The following is a 13,212-nucleotide window of genomic DNA, read 5'->3' on the forward strand; positions in this document are numbered from 1 at the left end:
AACCCCTCTGTAAATTGTGGAAGAAATTTACTACTTTGTTGCTTCTGGGGTTCAGTTACCCCCTACCCCATTGCCTCCATGATTGTGGCAAAAAGTCAGCATCTCCTTTTCATGTTGCCTCTGTCTCTCATTCTCAGTCTGCTGACATCTCAGTTTCCCATTTTCCTCAGCCTCCAGATAACTCAGCCTCCCTGCTGCTCCTATTTCCAAACACTTGGCCTCCAACTCAAGTCTGTTTAACTCCAGATGGATTTTTAAGTCCTCTGTGGAAAGGTTGAACTGTCTATTTTCTGAGAGTTGTACATCTTCACAGCCAGTCTGATTGTCCTTCTGGTTGCTATTCTGTGATGCAGCTGTGGCTAAAGATGCAATCATGTCTGTTTTAGCCAGATTGTCATGCACCAGTCCTTTAGCCTGGCACATCTCAGTCAACTGGCTTTTTGTCAGCTTGCCATACTCCTCTGCTGACATGCTTGCCTGTTCTCCCTGACTAAGCTAAGAAAAAAAATAAAACAATTGTGATATGAACTCTGAATGTTCACTGCATGGCTGATTGAGAGTACAAATACCTTCAGTGACCACTGTACACAAGCTACAGCAATTGAATATCCACACCAATACAAGCTGATTAATATGTGATGTGGCTATCTCACCACTATTGCCCAATTAATATGTGATGTAGCTATCTCACCACTGCCAAACCAATTAATATGTGATGCCCCTGCACTGGCCCAGTAATCATTGAGCCTCAATTCTCACCACTAGTACCAGTAAGGGCTGTACACATTGGGAGGATTACAAGTACACACACACAGTAAAGTACAATTTCCTTTAAGAGCACAGAGAGATCACAGTCAGTCTGGGGCTGATTTCTCCCTCTTTCTACATATCAACAATAAGACTCCCCACTGGCACAGCTCTATGGTTGAGATCTCAGCTGAGTGGCCAATCCAAAACCTCCAGCACCCTCTCTGTCCAACCAGTGCTTTGTGACCCTGCCCAAGCTGACACACACACACACGCACACACACGCACACACACACACACACACACACACACACACACACACACACACACACACACTCTGAGATTTGATTTATACACAAACACACACCTAAGAAAGGCTGTCACAGGTTTACTAGCTATGCCCCCTTCTGCCCAGACTATAAGGTAGTACCAGCTGCCACCAGCCACTACTTATCAACTACCTTTAAAGACCTTACCAAAGGGTGCCCATTCTTACTGTGTAATGTTACTATTATCCAAGTGGTAAGTGTGACTAAGAGCAAGGCTATTGGAGTGGCCTATACAGTGTCACCATATACATATGCAGGTATTCTAAGAGCTTAAATATCTCTAAACAAACCAGCCACAATTAAAAGGTTTAAATATATTTAATAATAAATAATAAAAGAAAAAGACAATACTCAAACAATGCAGTAACTGCAGAATTCAGAATCACAGAAAATATTTTAAAACAACATTGCAGGACAGTCTCAAATAAATACAGAAAACATCTAAACTAATCTTTACTATATTCCTATCTATATCTAATAGATACTATGCCCTAAATAACTTACTTACAGAGCAGGGAAAATGCAGATGAGTGGATATTCTTGCTAGGTCTAAGACAAAACAAAGTGCACAGACTTTCTTTCTGAGAGAGTTCTTAAATTAATATTACACATTACTTCTGGGTTAGCCTGGGTGACATCACTCTTTGTCACCTGCCTTTAGTTCCCAGGCTAACAGAAGCTAACATCATTTTTAACATCTCTGTGTGAGAAGTACATATCTCTCAGAAGTTTGCAGAACATGGAAGTCATAAAATAATTAAACACTTTTACATCTGAAACCTAGTCATTATTTCTGTTTCAAGACAATTGAAAAAACTCTAGCTCTAGACATTGTGCCTGCTTACTGAAATTTAACATAATCATAAAATGCTTTACTTTTCAACTTATTTTCTTAAAGTTTAGCAAGTCAACTCTGTATGTTGCAGCTTCTACTATTAAAACATACATTTGCAAAGGTATATAGTTTATATGCATTTCTGTTCTTTTCCAGTAGGGTACAATGTGGTGACATTCTTGAAACTCAGTCCATAGCATATAGTTCTCTTACATTTGTAAGACAAGCATGTGAACAATATTAATATTCACAAATGACATATGATTATTTACAAAATTCCAGATAGAGGGGCTGGCAATGTCACATTTCTATATAAATCATATTAATATTTTCAAGTGACATATAATTATTTACAAAATTCCAGATAGCTCGACTGACAGTAGTTCCCTAGTGTCACAAGTATACCTACTGATTTATATTCATAATGGTCTCAGGGCATAATCCAATGAATAAGTAGCCATGTGAAACTGGGAAAGGTTACATAATACAACTAAAATAAATAAGTAAGTAAAAAATACAATATGACCACCACTGGCATTGGAAAATACAACTTTATTAACTCTAGTATTTTGATATATACCACCCAGAGATAAAACCAAATGGAGAAAAATCATAATATAAACAAACATGATAATGCACTAAAACAATTATAACAATTAAAATTAAACAATTATCATTAACTGATTATGTAAACAAATGTTCTCAACTGCATTTATTATTAAGACCTTGAGGTTTAAGGGTATTGAGTTTCAAAATTAAGTAACTCTCTTTACATGATAACAGAATAATGAAACATTTGCCCTGTCTAATATGCATAGTAACATTTCCAGTAGTGTAGCTTGCAAATTTGTGCAGTCCCCTGAGTATGAATGAATAAAGACCATTGTTCAGGGGCTTTCTACCCTATTACTTTTGATGTCTCTTAGGTGTTTCTTTAACTCTACCTTACTGTTTCTACTAGTCTGACCTGTATAAAATAGGTTGCTTAGCACCTAAGGTTATGTAGTACCCCTTAATTTATTATGTATTACAGGCATATCTTTGAAAATGACTACAGCCCCAACTACTGATGAATTCAAAACAAGAAAAAATATATTTATTTTATCTATTATTTGTTTATTTTACATTTTACAGAGATATGGATGTAACAGTTCACATAAATCCACAGTGTACAATTAGATAAGTACATTAGAACTTTCCTTATGCACAAATAAGCAAGACAATGAAATTACCATCATATTAAACCTTACATCTAGACAAATTATCAGCATGTTACAATTTCCCACAGAGAGTATCATTGCTAATATGTAACATTAATAGGAACTTAGCCCCTGAGGTTAGAATGAATGACAAGCTGAGACTTAAGTTATCCAGGACTAGTACAAGAACAGAACCAGGTATTCATTGGGTGAGTTTTAGTAATATTTTAAATTGTTCTAAGAAATTAGTGGATGACATATTATTAGGCAGTGTGTTCCAAATATTTGGTATGAAGTTAGAGAAGAGGGATTCACCGGAATGATTATTGGCTCTAGTTATTTCTAATAGGAACTTTTTACTGGAGTGGAGTGCCCTGTTACTGGTGTGGGGGTGTAAGAGATTTTGAAGTGCGAGTTTTCTCTGTATGATTCAGAATTTTATGGGCAAGAGTAAGTTGTTTAAAGTGTAGGAGCTGAGGGAGTTCTAACCAGTTAAGCTACTTTAGTGCTAAACAGTCTGTAAGGACAGTCTGTAGCAAATCTGGCTATTTTATTGTAATAGGAGCCCAGTTTAGCTGGATCAGTCTTTCTAAGGTTATTAAGAATAGGTGAGGCATAGAGAAGTGATGAGATGAGGGGAGTCTGTGCAATGGTAATTTTAGAATTATTTGTAAGAAACTGTTTATTTCTGTATAAAACACCATTTTTATGCACTTTTTATGGTCTGAAAGATGTGGATATCAAATCTCATATTGTTGTCAATTTCAACTGCTAGAAGTTTAGTGTGAGTTACAGGGGAGATAGTGGTCTTGTTCTTGGACAGTATGTTAAATGTGACACATGGCACAGTGGATTTAGTAGTTTGGAAAAGAAGTTTAGTTTTGTTGGGATTTAAAATTAGGTAGGAATTAGTAAACCAAGTTTTGACTAAAGCAAAAGAGTCTTGTGTAAGTGAGTGAAGTTCCTGTAAGGAAGAGGTTGCAAATATTAATGTAAAATCATCTGCATATTGGATGATAGAAGCATGTTGTGTAGATGTATGGATATTGTGAATAGGGAGAACAGTAAAGGGTCCAGGATGGAGCCTTGGGGAACCCCTAGGGTCATGGGGAGATATGGGGAAAAGATATCTTGCCATAAAACTGACTGCTGACATCCAGATAAATAGCTTTGGAACCAGGTAACTGAGGACTGACTTACTTACAGGTCTGAAAGAACTTTAATTAATTTACTATGTGAGACCATATCAAAGTCTTTTGAGAGGTCAAAAAAGATAGCAGACATATTTTTCATTGTTTCTGTGTTGATTAACTGTATTGGTGAAAGACATTAACACAGTGGTAGTGCTGTGAAAGAGATGAAAGCCACTTTGAGTGTCTGATAAAAGTTTATGAGCATGTAAGTAGTCCATAATTTGAGTATGTATACATCTCTCTAGAATTTTAGACAGAGGAGATAGAATGGTAATAGGGTGGTAATTGGTCAGTTCAGCTAGAAGTATCCCCTTTGTGGAGTGGAATAATATGGGAGATATTCCAAATCTCTGGGATTAGGTTTTCAGACATAGATCTGTTAATAAGGATGGCTATAGGGTTAGCTATAGCTTCTGCTGCAATTCTAAGAAATTCAGCTGGCAGTTTATCTGCAGCCAGTGCTGTGGATTTTAGTTTTTGCAGCAATTTTTCATCATGACTATGGAGACTGGTTGAACGGTAAAGGTGCTATTGTTATTATATGGTTTTGGTGGATGAATACTGGGGAATGAGTTTTGAAGGTTTGAGATGGCTTGGGTGGACTCTGTGAAGTGTTTATTGAATTGTGTAGCTATGTTTTCAGAGGTATTTGTAGCTGTAGTTGCTTTCAGGGTAAAAGTTATTTTGAACTATGAAACTGGGTTAGAAATAAGTAGTGAAGGTTTTATGGTGGTTTGTTTGATTTGCATTGGTATTTGAGATTATGTAGGAAGTAAGTTTTTAATGCTACTTTATATGTCTTTATACAGTTTATTTGGGTAATATGGGAGGATAAGGAGCTCCATTTTTTATCAATGATATGGGAGAACAAGCATTGTCCAGCTCTTTTGTTGAGCTTGGTTACACGTAGTAGCTATTTGTTGGAGGATCTTACGGTACGTGAAGGAATATAAGTTTGTAGTATTGATGAGAGTGCTGGTCAGGCATTTGGTTTATAAATTAGTTTATGGGCTAGCATTAGTTGGGTATAACAAAGATAGTTTGGTAGACAGATAGATAGATAGATAGATAGATAGATAGATAGATAGATAGATAGATAGATAGATAGATATTACATTAAGATAGATAGTATTAAGATATAAATTATTTAGATAGATATTAAATTACTAGGTAATCATTAAAGCAGTTTAAAAGCTTTTCATTCTGTTATTACATGCACATTAGTAATATGAGATCCTTAATGTCAGCAGGTTTTACTAGATCAATAGTATAGCTATTCCAGTCAGCATAGTTAACAGATGGACAGCCAGTGAAGGACCAATGAATTTATTACATGCAGGTTGGAACAAACTATTTTAGGTAGGGAAGTTGGTATAATGGTTATGGTGTTTATCTCATAGATGTAAGGCATAGATGTATAAGGAGGAGCTGTCAAGTTGATGGTACAGGGTTGGTTTTGTCTTTTCAGTGCTTGAGACTCCTATCTTAAAGGAGCACAAAGTGCAGTGTGCCAGTTATTTTTTCCTTTCATGGTCATTAATATTTTTCTTTATTTTGACAGATGGCCAGATCTCACAGTTTGAGGCAGAGATGAGTAGCGATTGTACTGCAAGCTGAGGAACTGTTCTTTGATCTGCCAATGAGGGAGTCTGCTACAGCGGATGAGTCCAGTACATCAAAAAGGAAAGATGAGCACAGGCACTAAAGAGTAATTCAGTGGCATGGGTGAAGAGAATTCAAAACTCAACTGCTAGTGTCACAGTGGAAGTTCTGGCTGATGGAGCAGGTTGTGGTAAGACTTCAGGTAATGATATTTTATTGGGATTAGATGGAGGTAGTGCAGACATTATGGGAGATTGGTGTAAGTGGTTTGTGTGTGAAGGAAGGGAGCCAGTACAGAATAATGGTGAGGTTACAGGCAGTGTGGATGATTGGGAGCTTCTTAGGAAGGTGGGACAGGTACAATGGGAGAGACTGGATGGGGGAATTGGCTTAGGGTCTTTTGTAGGGAGTTTTGGATCAAGTCCGGAAAGGGCCGAGTACTTGCAGCAAGAGGTAGTTTCTGATGTTGGAAAAGGATTGGGAGATTGGGTAGCTACCCAATATATAGTCAATCCAGAAGGGGGGGGTCTTTATGACTCTGCATATTCCTGCATCACTTAAAGAAACTATCTAGAAAGGTAAGTATATTGACATATTTGAATTAATTGATGCAGAATGGATTCAGCAATTGTTGGAATCTGAGGTAGAAAATAACAGGGATCTCTTAGTAACCTTAGCATCATTAGGATGGAGGAGAGTTGGAAGGCTTTGTATTAGGACATATGAAAATTGGGTGCTGGGTTTCTAGTACTACATGGCAGTTTGGTTGGATAAGAATAATTTGCTGGCCTTACCACCTCTAACTTATTTTCTCATGTTTTCTGAGTAAGAAAGGTTATGTGCAAGGAATGCTCGGATGTGGTAAGATCAGCAGTTTTGGAAAAAGAAAGTGGTGGATCATTCATTGAGAAGGGAAGGCACCCTGACATTTGGTTGGCCATCATAATGGGTAATTTTGGGGGCTTTGGTCCAATGGGTAAGTTAGGTGGTGAGGTGGCTGGAGTGTGTTGGGCATTCAGTGCATGATGTTGCATGTGGGTGGCATGCAGATTCTCGGAAACTTCTCTGAATTCTGTGGGAGTGCATCCAGTGTCTTAGCGTGGCCATTGGGAAGGGAGTTTGGTCAATGTGGGTTCTTTTGAGATCAGTACAGGATCATTATCTCCCCCATCTCAAGGTTTACAGGGGTTTTGTGGGTGAGGCAATTTTTCAGGGGCAGAGGGGAGGCTTATCTTTTTGGGATCAGAAGGGCAAACTATGTTTCCCATTCATTCATTAAGGTGCAGGTATTGAATCACATGTTGAGTCATTTTCCAGATTTGAAGGCTGCAGCAGAATTGATAGAGGGGGTTCTCCCGGGAGGGTTTTTTTTAAATTGAGGGTTTGTAGGGATGACTCAGTTTGTAAGAATGTGCACTCTGTACTGGGAAGGAAGAGATATTGAAAGTTTGGCGGAGAAGGATCTGCAAGTGGGCAGGTCATTGGGTCCCTTTACCCTCCTTTTGCCAATTTTAACGTGTCACTGTTGGGATTGATCCTAAGAAGTCACCAAGTGTATTTTGGTTGATTCACCATTTCTCCTATCTATAGGGGAATTCAGTTAATGATTTCATCTCCAAAGAGGAGGTATACTTCACTGGAAGAAGCAGTGGCAATCATTAGGGGGTTTAAAGATCCATGGTTTGTAAAGGTTGATATTGAATTGCCTTTTTGATTGCTGCCAATGCAAGAAGAGTAGCCTTTGTTGGGCATAGTGGTTGATGTGAAGGCTGCCAGCCTAGCCAGATATAATTGTGCAGATAATTCTGCCATTTGAAAATATAAATGTAAACTACAGGCTTGTTGTCTTAAATGTAAAGAAATACTGTTACATGTAGAACTGGAAATAAATGTGACAACAGTGCACTCTACTGACCAAAGTAAAGCATGTGGTGACCCTTTGTAGTAGACAGTGGTGACAAAAAGTCTAGATGAAGAAAGTCTTTCTATTGTTTTAACCAATAGTTAAATTGCTAGATTTAAACATGCAAATGTATTTTTATTGCTCTGCTCCTGACCAGCTGCAAAATAACAAAAGGAGGTGCAAAAGAATGTCGATGCAGTTTCTGTTAGTCTGGGAACACTGTGAAAGTGAAAGAATAATGTAATGCTTATCAGAACTGCAGTTTCACTTTAAACAGAGAGAACCAGAGATTATGAAGCATTTTTGTCTTGATCATCCAACTCACAGCACTCTGCCTGTTTTCTTTAAGTAATTTATCTTAGACTTGTGTTTTCTTTTAGGAATAGCTAGGAACTAGAAAGATTAGACTAAGTGTGTTTCTGTGATGTCAGAACTGTACTACTGAATTATTTTAAGTATTTCTGTGTGATCTCTGAACTCTTTTGACTAGCACTGTTAGTAGAAAGTATTGTCTTGTGGTTTTTATTTATTATTAAATATTTTAAAATATTTTACTGTGGCTGTTTTGTGTAGAGATAAGTTAAGCTCTAAGAGTACATTGCATGTATATAAGGATCCTGTACCAAGTCAGACTAAAATTGTCTTATTTCTTTTGTTAACTTAATTAGTCAGGGTGAGCAGGTAGCATGTCAGCAGGGGAGTATGGAAAGCTGACAAAGAGCCAGCTGGCGGAGATGTGCCAGGCTAGGGGACTGGTGCATGGAAACCTGACTAAGGAAGACCTGATTGCAGCCTTGGTTACAGCTGCATCAGAAAACAGGAATTAGGAGGACAATCAGACTGGTAGTGGAGATATAATTCCCTCGTGGAATGGACAGCTCAACCTTTCTGCAGTGGACTTAAAAATCCAGCTGAGGCTAAAGAGACTTTAGTTGGAGGCCAAGCATGTGGAATTAGAAGCAAATGAGAGACTGTGACATTTGCAGGCTGAGGAGAATGAGAAACTGTTATGTCTGCAAGCTGAGGAACAAGAGAGGCAGAAGCAGCATCCAGAGTCATGGAGGTAATGGGGAAGGGAGTAGCTTGATCCCAGAAGCACAAAAGGTCAGTAACTTTCATCTGCAGTTTAAGGAGGGGGATAATTTTGATAGTTTCATTCATATATTTGAGAGAGTATGTAAACAGTATGAAGTTGACCAAGGGCTCTGGGTACGGTTCCTGACCCTCTTACTCCATGGTAAAGCTGTAACTGTTCTGTCCAAAATATCTGATGTTGCATATTTTGATTATACTGCTGTAAAAAATAGTCTTTTAGAACTGTTTAAGCTAACACCTGAAACATATAGGAAAAAGCTTTATGAGCATAGACGCAAGGCAGATGAAAGTGTGTGTGAATATGTTGCTGAATTGAGCACTTATTTCCATAGATTGGTGAGTGGATGTCAGGTCACCACTTTTGAAGGGTTGGCAGACCTTTTGTTGAGGGAACAAGCCCTTAGCACTTTGCCTGAGGACATACGGATCTGGTTAGCTGATAGACAATGTGCTACTTCAAATGAGTTGGGGAAGAAGGGAGACCTATACCTGGCAAGCAGGGCAGCCCTGCACATGAAGGGTACCCCCAGTACTGCTCATGGGTCTAAAGGAATCCATGGAGGGCAGCACAGACATCCACAACAGAATCTGCCAGTAGCAGTGGAAGCCACTAGTCCAGGTACACATCCAGGAGCTAGGGTTAAATGTTTTGAATGCAACCAGTGGGGCCATGTGGTATACAGTTGTCCACAGAGGCAAGATGGGGAACAAAAGGTGAGGGAGCCAGTAAGTGGGAAAGACAAAATGCCAGTAGTAGGTTGTCTTGAGAAAACAGGGTTCACATCCTACAGATGTCCTGAGAGGAAAGGATTTGGATGAGTCAGTACCATGTGCTTATGCAGTTACACACAGTCAGGCATGTGAGTCTGGCAGCTTTGAAGAGACCTAGACAGACTGCATTCTTGCATTCAGGACTGGTGAGATGGTTACTTCAAGGAGTGAGCTATGCTGTAGCAGTGAGACTGAAGGTGAGCCATAGCTGCTTGGGAGTACTGACTGATGGTCCCTTGGACAGAGTGACTGCAAAGGTACAGGTGAGTAGTAGTACCCAGACTGACAGTGAGGCAACACTGTCAGATGATGCTAGACTTTCTGTGGAAGGGGAGCTGGGAAGGGTTACAAGGAGAGAGTTGAGATCGGCTCAGCTCTCATACCCTACATTGCAAGGCCTGAGGCAGGTAGCTAAGGAGGCACATGATTCTCAAGGAAAGGGGGGATCTGTATACTGGGATAAAGGATTACTATACAGAGAGTGAACCCCTGAGGGAGGGCTAGAAGGTGAGAGAGTACAGCAGTTGGTAGTGCCTAGAGCCTACCATCTGGCACTTCTAGTCATAGCCCATGATATTCCCTTTGCAGGTCATATGGGCATAAAGTGTACAAAGAGGCGTATTATGCAGAACTTCTATTGGCCTGGAATTTCCAAAGATATAACAGGGTACTGCAGGACCTTTGAGCAATGCCAAAAGGTAGACAAGGCAGGAGACAAGATGAGAGCTTCTTTGATGCCTTTGCCTGTGATTGAGAAGCCATTTCAGAGGTTAGCTATGGATATTGTGGGTCCTCTGAGTACTCCAAGTTTCACAGGGAAAAGTATATCCCAGTGGTAGTGGGTTATGCTACACCATACCCTGAAGCAGTGGCTTTGTCCTCCATTAAGGCAGAGAATGTGGCAAATGATTTGTTAGAGATTTTCAGCAGGATAGGTTTCCCAAAAGAAATATTGACTGACAGAGGTGCCAATTTCATGTCAGACCTGCTGTTTTGTCTGTGGAAGTCCTGTGGGGTGAAACACATGAAGACCACTCCCTATCATCCCCAGACTAATGGTCTTGTTGAGAGGTTAAACTCTAGAATCAAGTCCATGTGACCGGCATTTGCAGATCAGTTTAAGAGGGAGTGGGACAAATATTTGCTCCATCTGTTGTTTGCTTACAGAGAAGTTCCCCAGGAATCCACAGGTTTTTCACCCTTTGAATTGCTTTATGGGCATAGGGTGAGGGAACCTCTAAATTTAATTTGAGATGAGTGGGACGGTGAGCATGAGTCTCACAAGGAGTCTGTTGTAGCATACATCCTAAACCTCAGGACAAGGCTCAGGGATCTCATGGGCTTGGCCCAGGAGAACCTGGCAGAAGCCCAACAACAGAAAAAGGTGTGGTATGACAGGATAGCTCAAGCTAGAGAGTATGCTTGTGGGGCAGCAGGTAATGGCTCTCATTCCTATCAGACACAACAAGCTGCAAGCTGCTTCTGAGGGACCCTACAAGGTGGTAAGAAAAGTAAGTGATGCTGACTACATGGTGGAACTGCTAGGCAGATGGCAGGGGCACAAATTGTACCATGTTAACATGATGAAAGCTTACCATGATAGGGAAGCCCCTGTGCTGAGCATTTGCAGTGTATTGCAGGAGGAGTCTGAGGGAGATCTGGGGACTATGTCCTCAGTGAGGCTTGGGCTGACACCTCAGTGGAAGGGGTAGCAATGTCCCAGCAGCTGTCTCCTACCAGGGTTCAAGAAATCTGAGCAGTGTTGCAGGAATCTGGGGACATGTTCACTGGGAAACTAGGGTTCACCCACCTGGTGCAGCACCAGGTGGGTACAGGACCACAAAGGCCTTTTAGGCAGGCTCGTTACAGAGTGCCTGAGAGAGTCCAACAGACCTTGTGGGAGGAGGTACAGAAGATGTTAGAACTAGGGGTAATTCAATTGTCCAACAGTCCCTGGGCCTCTCCAGTGGTGCTGGTGCCAAAGAAGGATGGCAGCACCAGGTTCTGTGTGGACTACAGGAAATTAAATAGTCACACAGAGTCAGATGCTTACCCCATGCCTGGGACAGATGAGCCCCTAGAAAAGCTGGGTGGGGCTAAATATCTTACAACTATTGATCTTACCAAGGGTTACTGGCAGGTGCCCTTGACTCCCAGTGCTAGAGAGAAGTCAACCTTTGTGACTCCTTTTACCTTGTATGAGTTCACAAAGATGCCATTTTAGGATGAAGAATGCCCCAGCAACTTTCCAGAGGCTGGTAGATAATATCCTAGCAGGAGCAGGAGGGTTTACGCTTACTTACCTAGATGATATTGCCATCTACAGCCATTCCTGGCCAGAGCATCTTCAGCATGTCAGGGAGGTATTGGGCAGACTACAGAGGGCAGGGTTGACCATTAAGCCGATCAAATGTCAGGTGGGTATGGTGGAGGTCTCCTACCTAGGACATAGAGTGGGGAGTGGTAAGATAAAGCCAGAACCTGCCAAAATGGAAGCCATTCAGGCATGGCCTACACCTGTTACCAAAAAGCAGGTTAGGGCATTTTTAGGGACTGCAGGGTACTACAGAAAGTTCGTCCCCAGTTATAGTACCATAGCTGCTCCCCTCACAGACCTGACAAGGAAGAACAGGCCAGATAAGGTAGTGTGGACCCCAGCATGTGAGCAGGCATTCCAGAAGCTTAAAGAAGCTTTGAGAGGGCCCCCGTGTTAGCCAGTCCAGATTACAGCAAAAACTTTGTTGTGCAGGTGGATGCTTCAAACCATGGGGTGTGGGCTGTACTTAGCCATATTTCTTCATAAGGAGAAGAGCACCCAGTGGTTTATCTCAGTCATAGGCTCCAATCCAGAGAGGAATGCTATGCAGCTGTAGAAAAGGAATGTCTAGCCATAGTGTGGGCACTGCAGAAAATCCAACCTTATCAGTATGGAAGGGAATTCACTGTTATGACAGATCACAACCCCCTAACATGGTAAAAGAGAGACAGCCAGCAAAATGCCAAGTTGCTAAGATGGAGCCTTGGGTTGCAAGCATATGATATGTCAGTGCAGCACCACAGTGGGGTTAGCAATGTCAATGCAGATGGGCTCTCAAGACAGGGAATAGGGTAGGTATACTCAGTTAGACCTGACCCTCTCAAGCAGCATTTCTCAAGAGTCACTTGAAAAACTAGCTTGAGTTTTCCCGGGGGTGGGGGGGCGGGGATGTGAAGGCTGCCAGCCTAGCCAGATAGAATTGTGCAGATAAGACAGAATATAAGAAAACTTTTTGGCAGATAGTATTGGAGTCCAATAAACTGCCAGGTTTATACGACCACATCTCCTTGGTATCCCTACTTAAACTTAGGTCAGCTAAACTGTGAACATTATGCTTTATTCAGTTTTGTTATTGTCATTATTTGTACTATCTTGAGGATTTTATAAATATATATATATATATATATATATATATATATATATATATATATATATATATTATTTATTTCTTAATGACATAAAATATATTTATTACATACACTTGATTTTATATCATTTGTT

Source organism: Protopterus annectens, chromosome 11.part0 (genome assembly GCF_019279795.1).
Source record: "Protopterus annectens isolate FY-2018-M chromosome 11.part0, PAN1.0, whole genome shotgun sequence".
In the NCBI taxonomy this organism is placed as follows: domain Eukaryota; kingdom Metazoa; phylum Chordata; order Ceratodontiformes; family Protopteridae; genus Protopterus; species Protopterus annectens.